Genomic DNA, 12,964 nt, shown 5'->3' on the forward strand with positions numbered 1-12,964 from the left:
GTTTTGAAAGTAGTTTCGGAATATCAGAATCTTTCACTCTTAATTGATAATAACCCGATCTCAAATCTGTTTTCGAAAACACAGTAGCTCCTTTCAACTGATCAAACAAATCATCAATTCGAGGCAAAGGATACTTATTCTTGATAGCCATTTTATTCAACTGACGATAATATATACACATTCTCATCGTACCGTCTTTCTTTTTCACAAATAAAACCCGATCACTTGATAAACCGTAATTTATACATTTTTTTAGCCCATGCTTAACACATTTTATGAATGATTTTTCCTTAGAATTGGTGAATTCGATGCACCTAATGCTTTAATTTCATGTTTTATACTTAGGACAGCATAAGAGAGCGAAAAGAACGAGAAATAGGCCAAAAATGGAGAAAATTGGCCAAAGTACGAAATTAGCACGATACTCAACCCCCAACCGAAGAGATGGCTGAAAACCAAGGCAATCAACTACCTCCTGCAATTGTGGTTAATCAAAATCTTGCTTCACGCACTATGTATGATTATGCTAAACCTTCTTTAATAGGAACTGAATCAAGCATAGTTAGACCTGTTGTAGCTGCAAATACTTTTGAACTAAAACCTAACACTATTCAAATGATACAGTAATTTGTTCAGTTTGATGGTTTGCAGGATGAGGATCCCAATGCTCACTTAGCAAACTTTTTGGAACTATGCGATACATTTAAAATTAATGGTGTTTATGATGATGCCATACATATTCGGTTATTCCCTTTTTCATTGAGGAACAAAGCTAAACAGTGGTTGAACTCATTACCACGAGGGTCAATCACTACTTGGGAACAAATAACCAAAAAATTTCTATTAAAATATTTCCTACCGGCTAAAACGACCAAATTACGTAATGATATCTCTTCGTTTGTGCAGATGGACTTAGAAACTCTTTACGATGCATGGGAGAGATACAAGGACTTACTGAGAAGGTGCCCTCACCATGGGTTACCGCTTTGGCTTTAGTTTCAAACGTTCCATAAGGCCTGAATCCTTTGACTCGGCAAATGGTTGACACAGCTGCTGGTAGAACCATCAACAATAAAACAACTGAAGATGCTTATGAGTTTATAGAAGAGATATCACTGAATAACTATTAGTGGCAAGTCATGAGGACAAAACCAACGAAAACAACCGGTGTTTATAATGTTGATTCAGTCACCATGCTCTCTAATCAGGTAGAACTCTTGAATAAAAAAATTGATGGTTTTCTTAGTTCATCACAGGTTCACCCAGTAATGCAGTGCGAAGCAAGTGGAGGTGGATCAAGCAATTCGGAATACCAACCTTATAGCCACAACATGGATAACAAGTAGTTAAATCACATGGGTAATAATTTTCGATCTCAAAACAATCCATATAGTAACACTTACAATGCAGGTTGGAGGAACCACCCAAATTTCTCATGGGGAGGCCAAGGAAAACAGAGACCACCTTCAGGCTACCAACAGCCACCCTACCAACAGGAAAAGAAGCCAAACCTTGAAGAGATGCTCTCAAAGTTTATATCGGTGTCAGAAACTCGTTTCATGAACATCGAGATAGCACTTAAAAATCAACAAGTATTGATCCAAGGGCTCAAAACTCAGATTGGCCAGCTTTCCAAACTAATTTCTGAATGACCACAAGGTAGCTTGCCAAGTAATACTGAACCCAACCCAAAGGATCAACTCAACGTGATTAATGTTCAAGATGAAGAAGGATTCGTTGAGCCTGAGCCAGAACCGAGGCAAGAGATTATGGTAAATTGAGGCCAAGGTGAGGTAGGTCATAATAAAAACAAATCAGTGAATGTTGAATATAAACCTCGTGTGCCATACCCCAACGCGACAACGAAAGACTGCTCAGATGAACAATTTGGTAAATTCCTTAAACTCTTAAAAAAATTACATATTAACTTACAGTTTATTGAAGCTCTATAGCAGATGCCAAACGCAATGAAATTTTTAAAGGAGCTTTTAGTAAATAAGAAGAAGTTGGACTAGGAGTCGCATGTGGAGCTAAATGCAGTTTGCTCAGCTATTCTACAGAATAAACTACCCAACAAACTAAAAGATCCAGGAAGTTTTACGATTCCTTGCTTAGTTGGTAGTTTAGATGTTAATAATGCATTAGCTGATTCAGGGGCTAATATTAACTTCATGCCCTACAAAATGTTCAAACAATTAGGTCTTGGGAAACCCAAATAGATTAGGATGAGCATTCAATTAGTAGATAAAACTATAAGATTTCCTAGGGGTATTATTGAAGATGTGCTAGTTAAAATCGATAAATTTATATTTCCCGTTGACTTTATTATTCTAGACATAGAGGAGGATAGCAACACTCATTTGATTTTAGGACGACCCTTTTTAACAACTGCTAAAACGATTATTGATGTTGGCACCGGTGAGCTCACACTCCGTGTGGGAGACGAAACAATCACCATTCAAGCTCGTAATACTGGTAACACATCGAAAATTGAAGGTGATCATCTAAACCATTCTACTAAAACTAACAATATGGTGCAACCTACTTTGCAGGAAATGAGTTTGAAGGAAGTACATGAGCCATTCTCAAGCAGTAGCAGAGGACCTATTCATGTAGATCGAAGGTTACAAATCAAGGAGCTAGATAAATGGCGGATGCATAAACCGAGAACACACGATAAACCAAAACTACGCCAGAACGAGCTCAATACCTCCCCAAATCAACTTAAGGTTGGAGATAAAGCATTATTAGATGCCGAAGATCCTTATATTTTCACGACCAAACTGAATGAAGAAATCCCTCTTACGGTACTTAGCATTTTCCCATTGGTATAGTCGAGGTAAGTCATCCCAACTTCAGCACTTTTAAGGTAAACAACACCTGTCTAAAACCTTATTTTGATGAGAATGATAGCAAGAATGAGGAGTATAAACTCCTCGAACCACCATGACCATTCAATGGAGAGGTAAGTCGAGCTTAGACTGTAAATAAGCACTTCTTGGGAGGCAACCCAAGTACTAACTGTATTAACTTCTTTCAATTTTAGTGTTTAACACCTAACTTACTAACGGAGCTTTTGAATACAGGTTTACCATACAGACATGGCCAAGCACACTGGCGTGCTTATGACTATGTGGAAACAGCGCAAAGATATCCCCAACATGGGCTACGACAAATCGCCACGGCTGTACGACCTGGCCGTGGGTGAACCTGCCAAAATAGCACGGGCATGCGACACCCCCATGCCTTGAACCCGTGGCCGAACCTGTCAAATTAACACGGGCGTGCGAGACGCCTGTGCCAAGCAACCGTAGGCAAACCTGTTAAATTAACACAGGCGTGGGCCTGCATACACGGGTGTGGGAGAAGCAAACAACGCCAACCACGGCCATGCGACACAGCCGTATGCACGAACAGGCATAAGGAACACGGGCGTGGGACAATTGTCAGACGCACCCAAATTCAAAATTCGTGAACCATTTAGCGATGAAGATGTTTAAAAACTTTTAATTATTATTTTATGTTTTTTCTTTTATTTTATTTTAAGACTCCTTTTAATTTTTCTTTCACCTTATTTTTATTAGGAAGTATAATTTTTATTTTACAATTTTTAATTTCGGCTAATTCGTATTGAGTACTTACCCTTCCTTATATATTTCCTAAAAAAGTGCCTGACTCTATCACAGTTCTAAAGAGCTCCAAAGCTCACTATTACTCAGGGACTTGAAACTCCACTGGGAAAGGTTCTCCACGACTGCCATGTCTTGCTCAACCACGACCATAACCAACTTCAGATATAATATTCTTTTGGCGCAGGACTTATAGACTAGTGAACCTCTACCACTGCCAGAGTATCCTCCTCCACCCTCAAGCCAATTTTTCTCCAAAACTCTAGTTTGAGGAAATTCATTCATCACTTAGGAAGTTCCACTTCTCTCCCTATCTTATTTTTGTTTCTATATATCTATCTTTGTACATTGAGGGCAATTTACATCTTAAGTGTGGGGGGTATTCAGTTCATTATCAGAAAAATCCCTGAATGACTGTCTTGTTCTCTTGAAAAGCTCTCATATCATATTTAGGATAAATTTTGATTGATTTATGATTTTGATTGATATATCTTGAATTAAAACATAAGCATTTATGCATTGATTGTTTAAACTTTATGAAATTAGAGAATCAAGCATGATAAGTTGATTTTTAAGAATTTAAATTTTAGGTTGTTTCCCCAAAGTTTAGGTATTACTTTGAGCTGGAATTCACAAGTTTTAAACATCAAAAAGCCATAATTCTTGTGAGATTTTTGAGCCTTTTGAGCATCTATTAATTGTTTCATGCTCACTTTTATTATTGCTTTGAGTGCGTTAGTATTGAACTGTTATTCTTGAACTTGCTTGATTATGCATGTCAAGACCACACTATTTGATTTGATATGTCAAAATGAGAAAGGCACTTAGGATTAACCCACTCGTGCCATGAAAAGCCTACCTCCACGATTAACCATTAGTAAACCCCGTTGAGCTAACAAGCCATTTCTTGTATTACTGTTAATAACCCTTAACCCATTATTGTTGAAATCCCCTAAATTAATTTGATCCCCATTTTTGTCGAGATTTGAATTAAAATAGTTGCTTAACTATGTTTTATTCTATTTTGTAATTTAACTTGTTCTTAAAAAAAATGTATACATATTAGTAGTAGTAATCTTCTGAGCTAAAGAAGTTAAATTCCATATTCTGAGAAAAGCTCTATTGTATGCAATTAATGGCTAGCTATTTTCTAGTTAGGCAATTTTTCAATTCAATCTCAATTCTAACCGTTTCTTTCAGCTTGTGACCACACCCCATAACCAAGCCTCGTTACAACCCTCTAAAGACCTTTTGATTGATGTATCATCTCAATTTATAGTGGTGGAGATTTGATTTTCATGCAAGCCTATGGTAATAATTTTTCATTATTGACTATTGAGTGCTTCATTTATTATCCTTAAACACCTCGAGTGATTTGAGTAAATCTTTAGTGAGGATGCGAAACTCTGTGATATTCTGAATCAAAGGTAATTACTTAGATGAGGGGAGACACCTATGTTTTCAGGATAAAATGCTCAACTTGGAATGTTTGAAACTCTAAATGTTCTTTTAAGTTGAATTCTCAATGTATGGATACCTGTGATTATTTTGAGATATTTTCGATAGAGATTTTAAGTTGAGAACGATTTATTTTGATTATTAGCTGAGGATTTTGCTCGAGGACAAGCAAATGGTTAAATGTGGGGGTATTTGATAAACCGTAATTTATACAAATTTTTACCCCATGCTTAACACATTTTATGGATGATTTTTCCTTAGAATTGGTGAATTCGATGCTCCTAATGCTTTAGTTTCATGTTTTATACTTAGGAGAGCATAGGAGAGCGAAAGGAATGAGAAACGGGCCAAAAACGAAGAAAATGGGCCAAAGTATGAAATCAACATGGCTTGGACTTCCTCACATGGGCAACCACACAGTGGTGTCAATTTGGCAGATTCGAAGCATAATTCACACGAGCATGTCCCTGCCAAGCCCAAGTTGAGTCTAATTCGAAAAAAGCTAATTTTGAGGGTTTTTAGGCATTCTAGAGCCTATAAATACGCCTTAAAGGAAGAGAAAGAGGAGGGCACAGAGAAAAAGGAAGGAATTACTCGAAGAAAGCCAATTGATCCATCTCAGAAGTCGGAGTCAACATCAAGACTGAAGATCTCCCCTCAATTTCCCTGAAGGAGTTTTGGGTTTTCTTTATGTTTTATATTCGTTATTCTTCTGAGATGTTTTCCTTTTTAGTTATGAACTAAATCCCCTAAATACCTAAGGGGAAAACAAACCTAAGATGAATCTTGTTATTATTTTCTGAATTGTATGATAAATATTTAACTTGTTCTTAATTATGTGTTCTTAATTCTTGTTTTGATATCCCAGGATACTGATTCAAGATAAGCTTTTATTCAGAGGAGGAATAGACCCTGTCTAAGAGTACATTTTTCATAATTAAGCGGAGTTGTTTGCGCGCCTAGACATAAGGTGACAAGATTTTGCTAGACTAGGGTGAAACCTAATAAGGGGATCCATAGATCGAGTTAATGCAACCCTAGGGTGTTAATTAGAGAAAAGTCTCAATTATTCAATCTAGGGATTAGACATTATTAGTCTTGAATAGGGATAATAACATAGCCTAGGGATCTCCACGGAACAAGTTAAATGAATAAATCGTCCGATTCAGAGCCAAAATAACAAGTACAGTCTAGGTGGATTTTTCCTTAGGTATTGTCTTAATTCAATCGTTTTCCAAAAGTAATCCCCCAATTCCATTCTCTATGAATTATTGATTAGTTAATTAGTTAGTTAAAAAAAAACCTCCTTATTCTTAGGCTAGATAATAAAAAGACAGTCATTAGTAGTACTTTTAGTTCCTTTGGGTTTGACAATCTGGTCTTGCTAAAACTATACTACTGTTCGATAGGTACACTTCCCTACATCGCGATAATAGTTAGTTTCAAGAATGATTAATTATAAATATTTAAAACTTACCTGTCATGAAAATCGCGATCAGCATCCCAAGGTGAGAAACTCGGTCTAGCAGATCCTCGATCGGTCAATTCTTGCAACTGAGACTTTAATTCTTTTAACTCGGTCAGAGCCATTCTATACGAAGCTATCGAAATCGGAGTAGTACCAGGTATTAATTCTATGCCAAATTCTACTTCTCTAACTGGAGGTAATCCCGGAAGTTCTTCAGGAAACACATTAGGAAACCTACAGATAACATGTATAGATTCAACTTTCTGTTCTGACACATTTGGATCAAGCACGTATGCAAAATAATCTTGACAACCCTTTCTAACAATACTCAATACTTTCATAAAAGATATTACAGTAGATAACCCATTCAAATCACTAGATTCAACTCTGACTATTTCATCATTCTTACATCTCAAATCAATAGTTTTCCATTTGTAATTCACCACAGCATCATGCAAAGTTAACCAATCCATTCCCAAAATAATATCAAACACATCAATAGGTAACAACATCAAATCAGCTGGAAAATAATTGTCTCGAAACATTAACAGACAATTCCTGCAAACTTTATCAACCAAGATACATCTGCCTATGGGGTTTGAAACTCTAATTACAAATTCAGTAGACTCTACAGACAAAGTCTTACTGTTCACTAAGTTCATACATATATACGAATGTGTTGATCCAGGATCTATCAAAGCAATCACAGAAGTATCATAGAGAGTAAATGTACCCGTAATCACATCTGACGATGAAGCTTCCTCACGAGCTCGAATAGCATACGCTCTAGCAGGTGTATGAGCCTCAGATCTAATAGCTATGTCTTTCATTCCTCTTTGACTACCACTTACATTTCATGTATTTCTAGGAGGTCTACCACAAGAAACATTACCACTCTGTCTCGGATTCTAAACATTATCTTTTCCAGCTAAATCTGGGCATTCTTTAATAAAATGGTTTCTCAAACAACAACTATAACAATCTCAATTATTACTTTTTCCCCGGCATTCACCAAAGTGTCATCTTTTATATTGCTCACATTCAGGCCTTTCATTCATTGCATTATCAACACTAGCAATAGGCGTGGCTGAAGATTTATAATTCGATTGCAATCTAACACGGTCTCTGTTTGAATATCCCACACTAGACTTTGAATGACTGCTATCATCTTTAAACTTCTTGGATCCAGATTGAAATGATTTGCCCGATGATCTCTTTCGTACATCTCTAGCTTTGAACTGAGCCTTTCCTTTCTCTTTCCCAAGATCCTTCGCTTTACATGCTCATTCAACAAGCACCACGAATTCTTTGATTTTTAGAATCCCAAAAAACAAGCGAATATCTTCGTTCAAGCCGTCTTGAAATCTCTTGCACATTATTGCTTCCAAAGATACACATTCATAGGCATACTGACTCAACCTTACAAATTCTTGCTCGTATTCTGTAATAGACATACAGCCTTACCTAAGCTCAAGAAACTCTTTACATTTCTGATCAATAAATCTCTGACTGATGTATTTCTTTCAAAATTCAGAAATCCCATGTAACTCGTTCACTCGGAACCACTGATGTCAAAGTCTTCCACCAATGATATGCCGTGTCTCTCAAAAGTGAAACAGCGCATTTTATACATTTTTTGGGACTCAGGGATAATTCATCAAACACTCTTATTGTGTTCTCTAAACAGAGCTCAGCCTTTTTCTCATCATCACTTGTTGTAGCTTGGAATTCTTCGGCTCTATATTTTCTAATCTTGTCAACTGGTGGTCTACTCAACTTTACTGAATTCACTCGTGGCATATCAGAAGTTTGAGGAGGATTAACCAGGGGTGGAGGTTGTTGTACAACCGAATTGGTTCTAATATATTGGGTGAACCAATCGTTCATCATCTGATAGAAGGCTTGCTTAGCCTCGCTATCACGAGTACTCAAAGAAGGTCGAGAATTAGCTTGCACCGTCCCTTGCACGGGAGCAGGCACAATGCTTTCAACATCGTCAGCTACAGCTCTATCAGGATCCATTTGCTATATAAAAGCACATTTCAATGTCAGGAGTCACCACACTATCATAGATTCAGATATATGGCATGTATAGCTAGACTCACATACGCTATGGTAGTCCTAGAACTAACTAAGCCATAGCTCTAATACCAACAAAATGTAACACCCCTAACCCATATCCATTGTCAGACTAGGGTTAAGCGGCATTACCAAACATATCAAAACACTTCGCATTCATTTCACAAGCATCATAGTATCATAGTCAAACATCAACATAAGTCCCTTTCTTAGGTCAATGAGACCTTAAACATGTATTAGGAAGAGGTCGGGACTAAACCGAACATCTTCACAACTTTCAACACTTAGGAAACTTTTCTATTCTGTTAAGGTTACATGCCCATGTGACTAGGCTGCGTACCTTACACGGGCATCAAACACACCCATATGAACCAGCCGTGCCAAAACAGAGTAGGCATACTGACTTTCTCCCACGGCCAATAGACATGCTCGTGTGCTATGGCCGTGTAATACTTAACTAGCTACTGACTTATGCCCACGGCCATATGACACGCCCGTGTGTCAAAGCCGTGTAATTTTTAAGAGAATACTATTTTTCTTACACGGCCACAAGGCACGCCCGCTGACCGTGTGGCACAATACAGGCTTGGTTTAAGCCAACTTGCCACGCAGTATGGGTCAACCTACAACAAAGGAACAATCATACATATGCAACCCAATTAACCATTCTTTATGCTAAAACATACATCATTCATTCTCATACCATGAACTCACCAAACTTATCTTCTTCTCTATCTGTAATATCTCGAATTAGGGCCTAATCAGAATAGTGGTTTCGTGACCACAAATCTGAGGTAGAAAAATTTATTTTATTATCATTTTAAGGTCTATGGCATGATTGCATGATTTTGTGAAAGTTTCGTTTAGAAATTTTATTTATAGAAGGTCCAATTTGATATTTAGGACTAAATTGCAAAAGTTGTAAAATGTGTGTTCTAGTTCAAAAAGGTATTAAGTACTTATGAGTAATGGGTTTTTAAAGTGGAGGTCCTTGGATAGTAATTAGACCATTATACTAGTTTGGACAAAAATACCTAAAGGAAGATAAAACACCATAGTTTTTAATTAAGGGCATTTTGGTTATTTAGTTATTAAATAAATTAAAAACAAAATTAAAAGCCAATTTTTGTTCATATTCTTCATTAGGTCGAAATTTCAAGGGTTCTCCATAGCTAGGGTTTGTTTCAAGCTTCCAACCTTCATAGTAAGTGATTCCAAGCCCCGTTTTTAATGTTCTTTACGTTTTTGCAATCCTAGTAGCTCGATTTAGCTTATGCTAGCAATAATTCAACCTAGGATTCATATTTCGAAAAATACCCATAGGTGAAATTTGCGTATTTTGGTGTTTTATTATAGCATATGAGGTTTTAAATTATGTTAGACAACTTGTGCTACTCGGTTTTAAGTGAAAACGAGAAAAAATGGCTTAAATGGTAAAAATACCTAATAGTCATAAGTACATGTTAGAGTGAGAATTTGATGTTGCCATAGAAGGGAAAAATGATCAGCATGTCATAAAACATAAGAATAAGGGATGGAGTTTAATTCCCGAGCCTAGGGGAAAAAGTGTAAATATGCAAAAGTTTAGGGGCAAAATGGTAATTTTGCCAATGTTCGTGTTAGGGGCTGTTTTGATGAATGTATGTATTAAATAAATTAATTTGGTATTATAGATGAAGAGAAACGAGATTTAAGTGGCGATCGAGGGAAAAACAAAGGTTACGAGGAATAGGCTCGATTGCTAATATTTTGTATCGAGGTAAGTTCATGTGTAAATAAGGTAACATAATTTTTATTTTAGGTGATTTAATGTTATTTATATGACATAATACTTATCATCATGAAATATTATGTTTTGTGAATTATTATTGGTGATATGCAAATTATGTGAACAACTTGATAAGTATGAAATGTTAGCAAGTATCATTTCTACATTTCGCAGAAGGCGATTAAATGTGTAATTGAGAAGAATCTCGTTTGAACCTTAGGAATAGATTAGGGTACAAGTGACATGTCATTAGGATATTTGAGTTCCAAACTCGTTGAGTTGAGTCCTAGTTCGTGAGATGTAACTAGGCATCCGAGCTCATTGAGTTGAGTCCGAGTTCACTTATGGATGCGAATGCCTGATCTTGTTGAGTTGAGTTCGAGTTCACTTGTGGGCGGGTTACATGGTAGCTTGGCTGCATAAGATCCGCAGGCTATTGAGTTTGTCTAGCTGCGGGTATGGCACTTACGTTCATGAAATCCGTGTATTCAAATTATATTTCGATGTGTTTAAGAATCTTAAGTGAATAAGAAGAATGCCTAAACGAAGGTGACATGTTGGTAAGTGTAGTGAATGAGAAATTTGACAGGTATGACGAAATCATAATACAATATTAAAGGCAAATGTAACATGAATGTCTTGGTGTTTTTTATGCAAATAATGTCTATGTTGAATGGTATAATAATGTTACTTGTTATTTGCATGTGAACTTACTAAGCATTTGTGCTTACTCCCTCCTATTAATTCATTGTATTTTTGACAAGTCGATTTGAGAATCGGGATAGGTCGAAGACTCGCTCACACTATCCGAAGACCTAAATTGGTAAAATGGCTTGTATGTTATGAGTGTGGCATGTATAGCACTATACTCACTTTGTATAAATGATCTTATGATATGGTTATGGTTTAGTAAGAAAAGGGTATGTAAATGATTAGCTATTTGAATGGTTAATCAAGTTTATATATGATAACATGTATGTTTTATGTTTTAACTAAACCATGAAAATCCTTGAAAAGGTAAAACTGGTCACAAAACAGAATTAGACAGCAGCAGTGACGTGAATTTGAAAAATCACTAAAAATAGTAGAAATGGAATTAAATGATAAATAAGTTATGAAATTGAAGTGTTATAAGACTATTTTCATATGGAAGAAACAAACGACATAGTCATTGAAACTCTGTACAGAGAGATATCTGATTCGTAAAACACAGAGGTCAGAGCAGTTGAACGCTGAAACAGGGGAGACTTTAACTAATAAACTATACTAATTGGCCTGACCAAAAATTCTAGAAGACAATTAGTAGATATATATATGAGTCTAGTTTTAGGAAAAATTTACGAATCTTGATTTTGAGTTTTGGAACTCGAGATATAAATTTTTAAGCGACTGTGACGTAGTTAGCTAGCTTGTCTGGAAATTTTAAAATGAATCGTATGAATTGTTTAATTAATGAATTAAGTTTAGTAACACCTCAGCTCGACTCTGGCGATGGTCTCAGGCATGAGGGCGTTACATTTGGTGGTATCAGAGCAGGTTTAGTCGGTTCTCAGACTAACGTGTTGTATGTACGGGTTTTGCTATACATGCCATATACATATGTTGTGATAGTGTGACGACTTCTGACCTTTTAAATGATTTTTTTATAGTAAATGTATCTCGATCTGGCTGCGGCTGATGTTGTAGAGAGTAATGCACCAGCTCCAGCTGAAGGGGAGGTGCCACCTGAAAATCCACCTCCTACTGTTGGTTAAGGAGGAGGAGAAGGAGCTCGGGAAGCCTTTCTCCAGATGATGAGTGCCTGGTATACTGAGTTCGTTCCTACGAACCAAAATGCATAACTCCTCCACCTCCCCAGATTCCTCAACCTGTGCCCCCGATGCCTTAAAGTGTAAATCTGATGAAATTTCATAGAACTCCAGTTGACAGAATCCGTAAGTAAGCGGCCGAAGAATTTAGGGAAAATGTTGATGATAATGCAGAGAAAGTAGAGTTTTGGCTTGAGAATTCTATTCGGACATTTGAAGAATTGTCTTGTACACCTGAGGAATGCTTGAAATGTGCTTTATCATTGTTGAGGGATTCAGCTTATCATTGGTGGAAGACATTGATATCAGTAGTACCAAAATAGAAAGTAACTTGGGAGTTCTTTCAAGAAGAATTTCGAAAGAAATACATTAATGAAAGATTTATTGATCAGAAGCGTAAGGAGTTTCTTGAATTGAAGCAGGGGAACATGACAGTTACTGAATACGAAAGGGAGTTCGTCAAGTTGAGTAAGTATGCTAGAGAATATATTCCTACAGAGGCTAAAATGTGCAGACGATTTGAAGACAGACTCAATGAAGACATTAAAGTATTTTTTGGGATTCTTGAATTAAAAGAAATGGTAATACTTGTTGATCGAGCTTTCAAGGCTGAAGAACTACTTAAAGAGAAGAAAAAAGTAGAGGCTGAGACTAGAAATTGGAAGAAAAGACCATGAGCGTTCATTCTCACAAAGAATCTAAAAATCTAGAAATATGAATCCTCATTCTCAGGTTTCGGCTGAACAATCATATG

The 12,964-nt window shown here is 36.6% G+C and overlaps 1 non-coding gene across 1 annotated transcript; it reads right to left on the bottom strand.

Moving 5' to 3' along the window:
• Positions 1–873: 873 nt before the first annotated feature.
• On the bottom strand, positions 874–980 carry LOC128295002 (small nucleolar RNA R71). The gene has a single exon (XR_008285309.1). It is a non-coding gene; the product is annotated as a small nucleolar RNA R71 (small nucleolar RNA).
• Between the last annotated feature and the right edge of the window lie 11,984 nt (positions 981–12,964).

The sequence above is a fragment of the Gossypium arboreum genome, chromosome 6 (assembly GCF_025698485.1).
Source record: "Gossypium arboreum isolate Shixiya-1 chromosome 6, ASM2569848v2, whole genome shotgun sequence".
NCBI classification, from domain to species: domain Eukaryota; kingdom Viridiplantae; phylum Streptophyta; class Magnoliopsida; order Malvales; family Malvaceae; genus Gossypium; species Gossypium arboreum.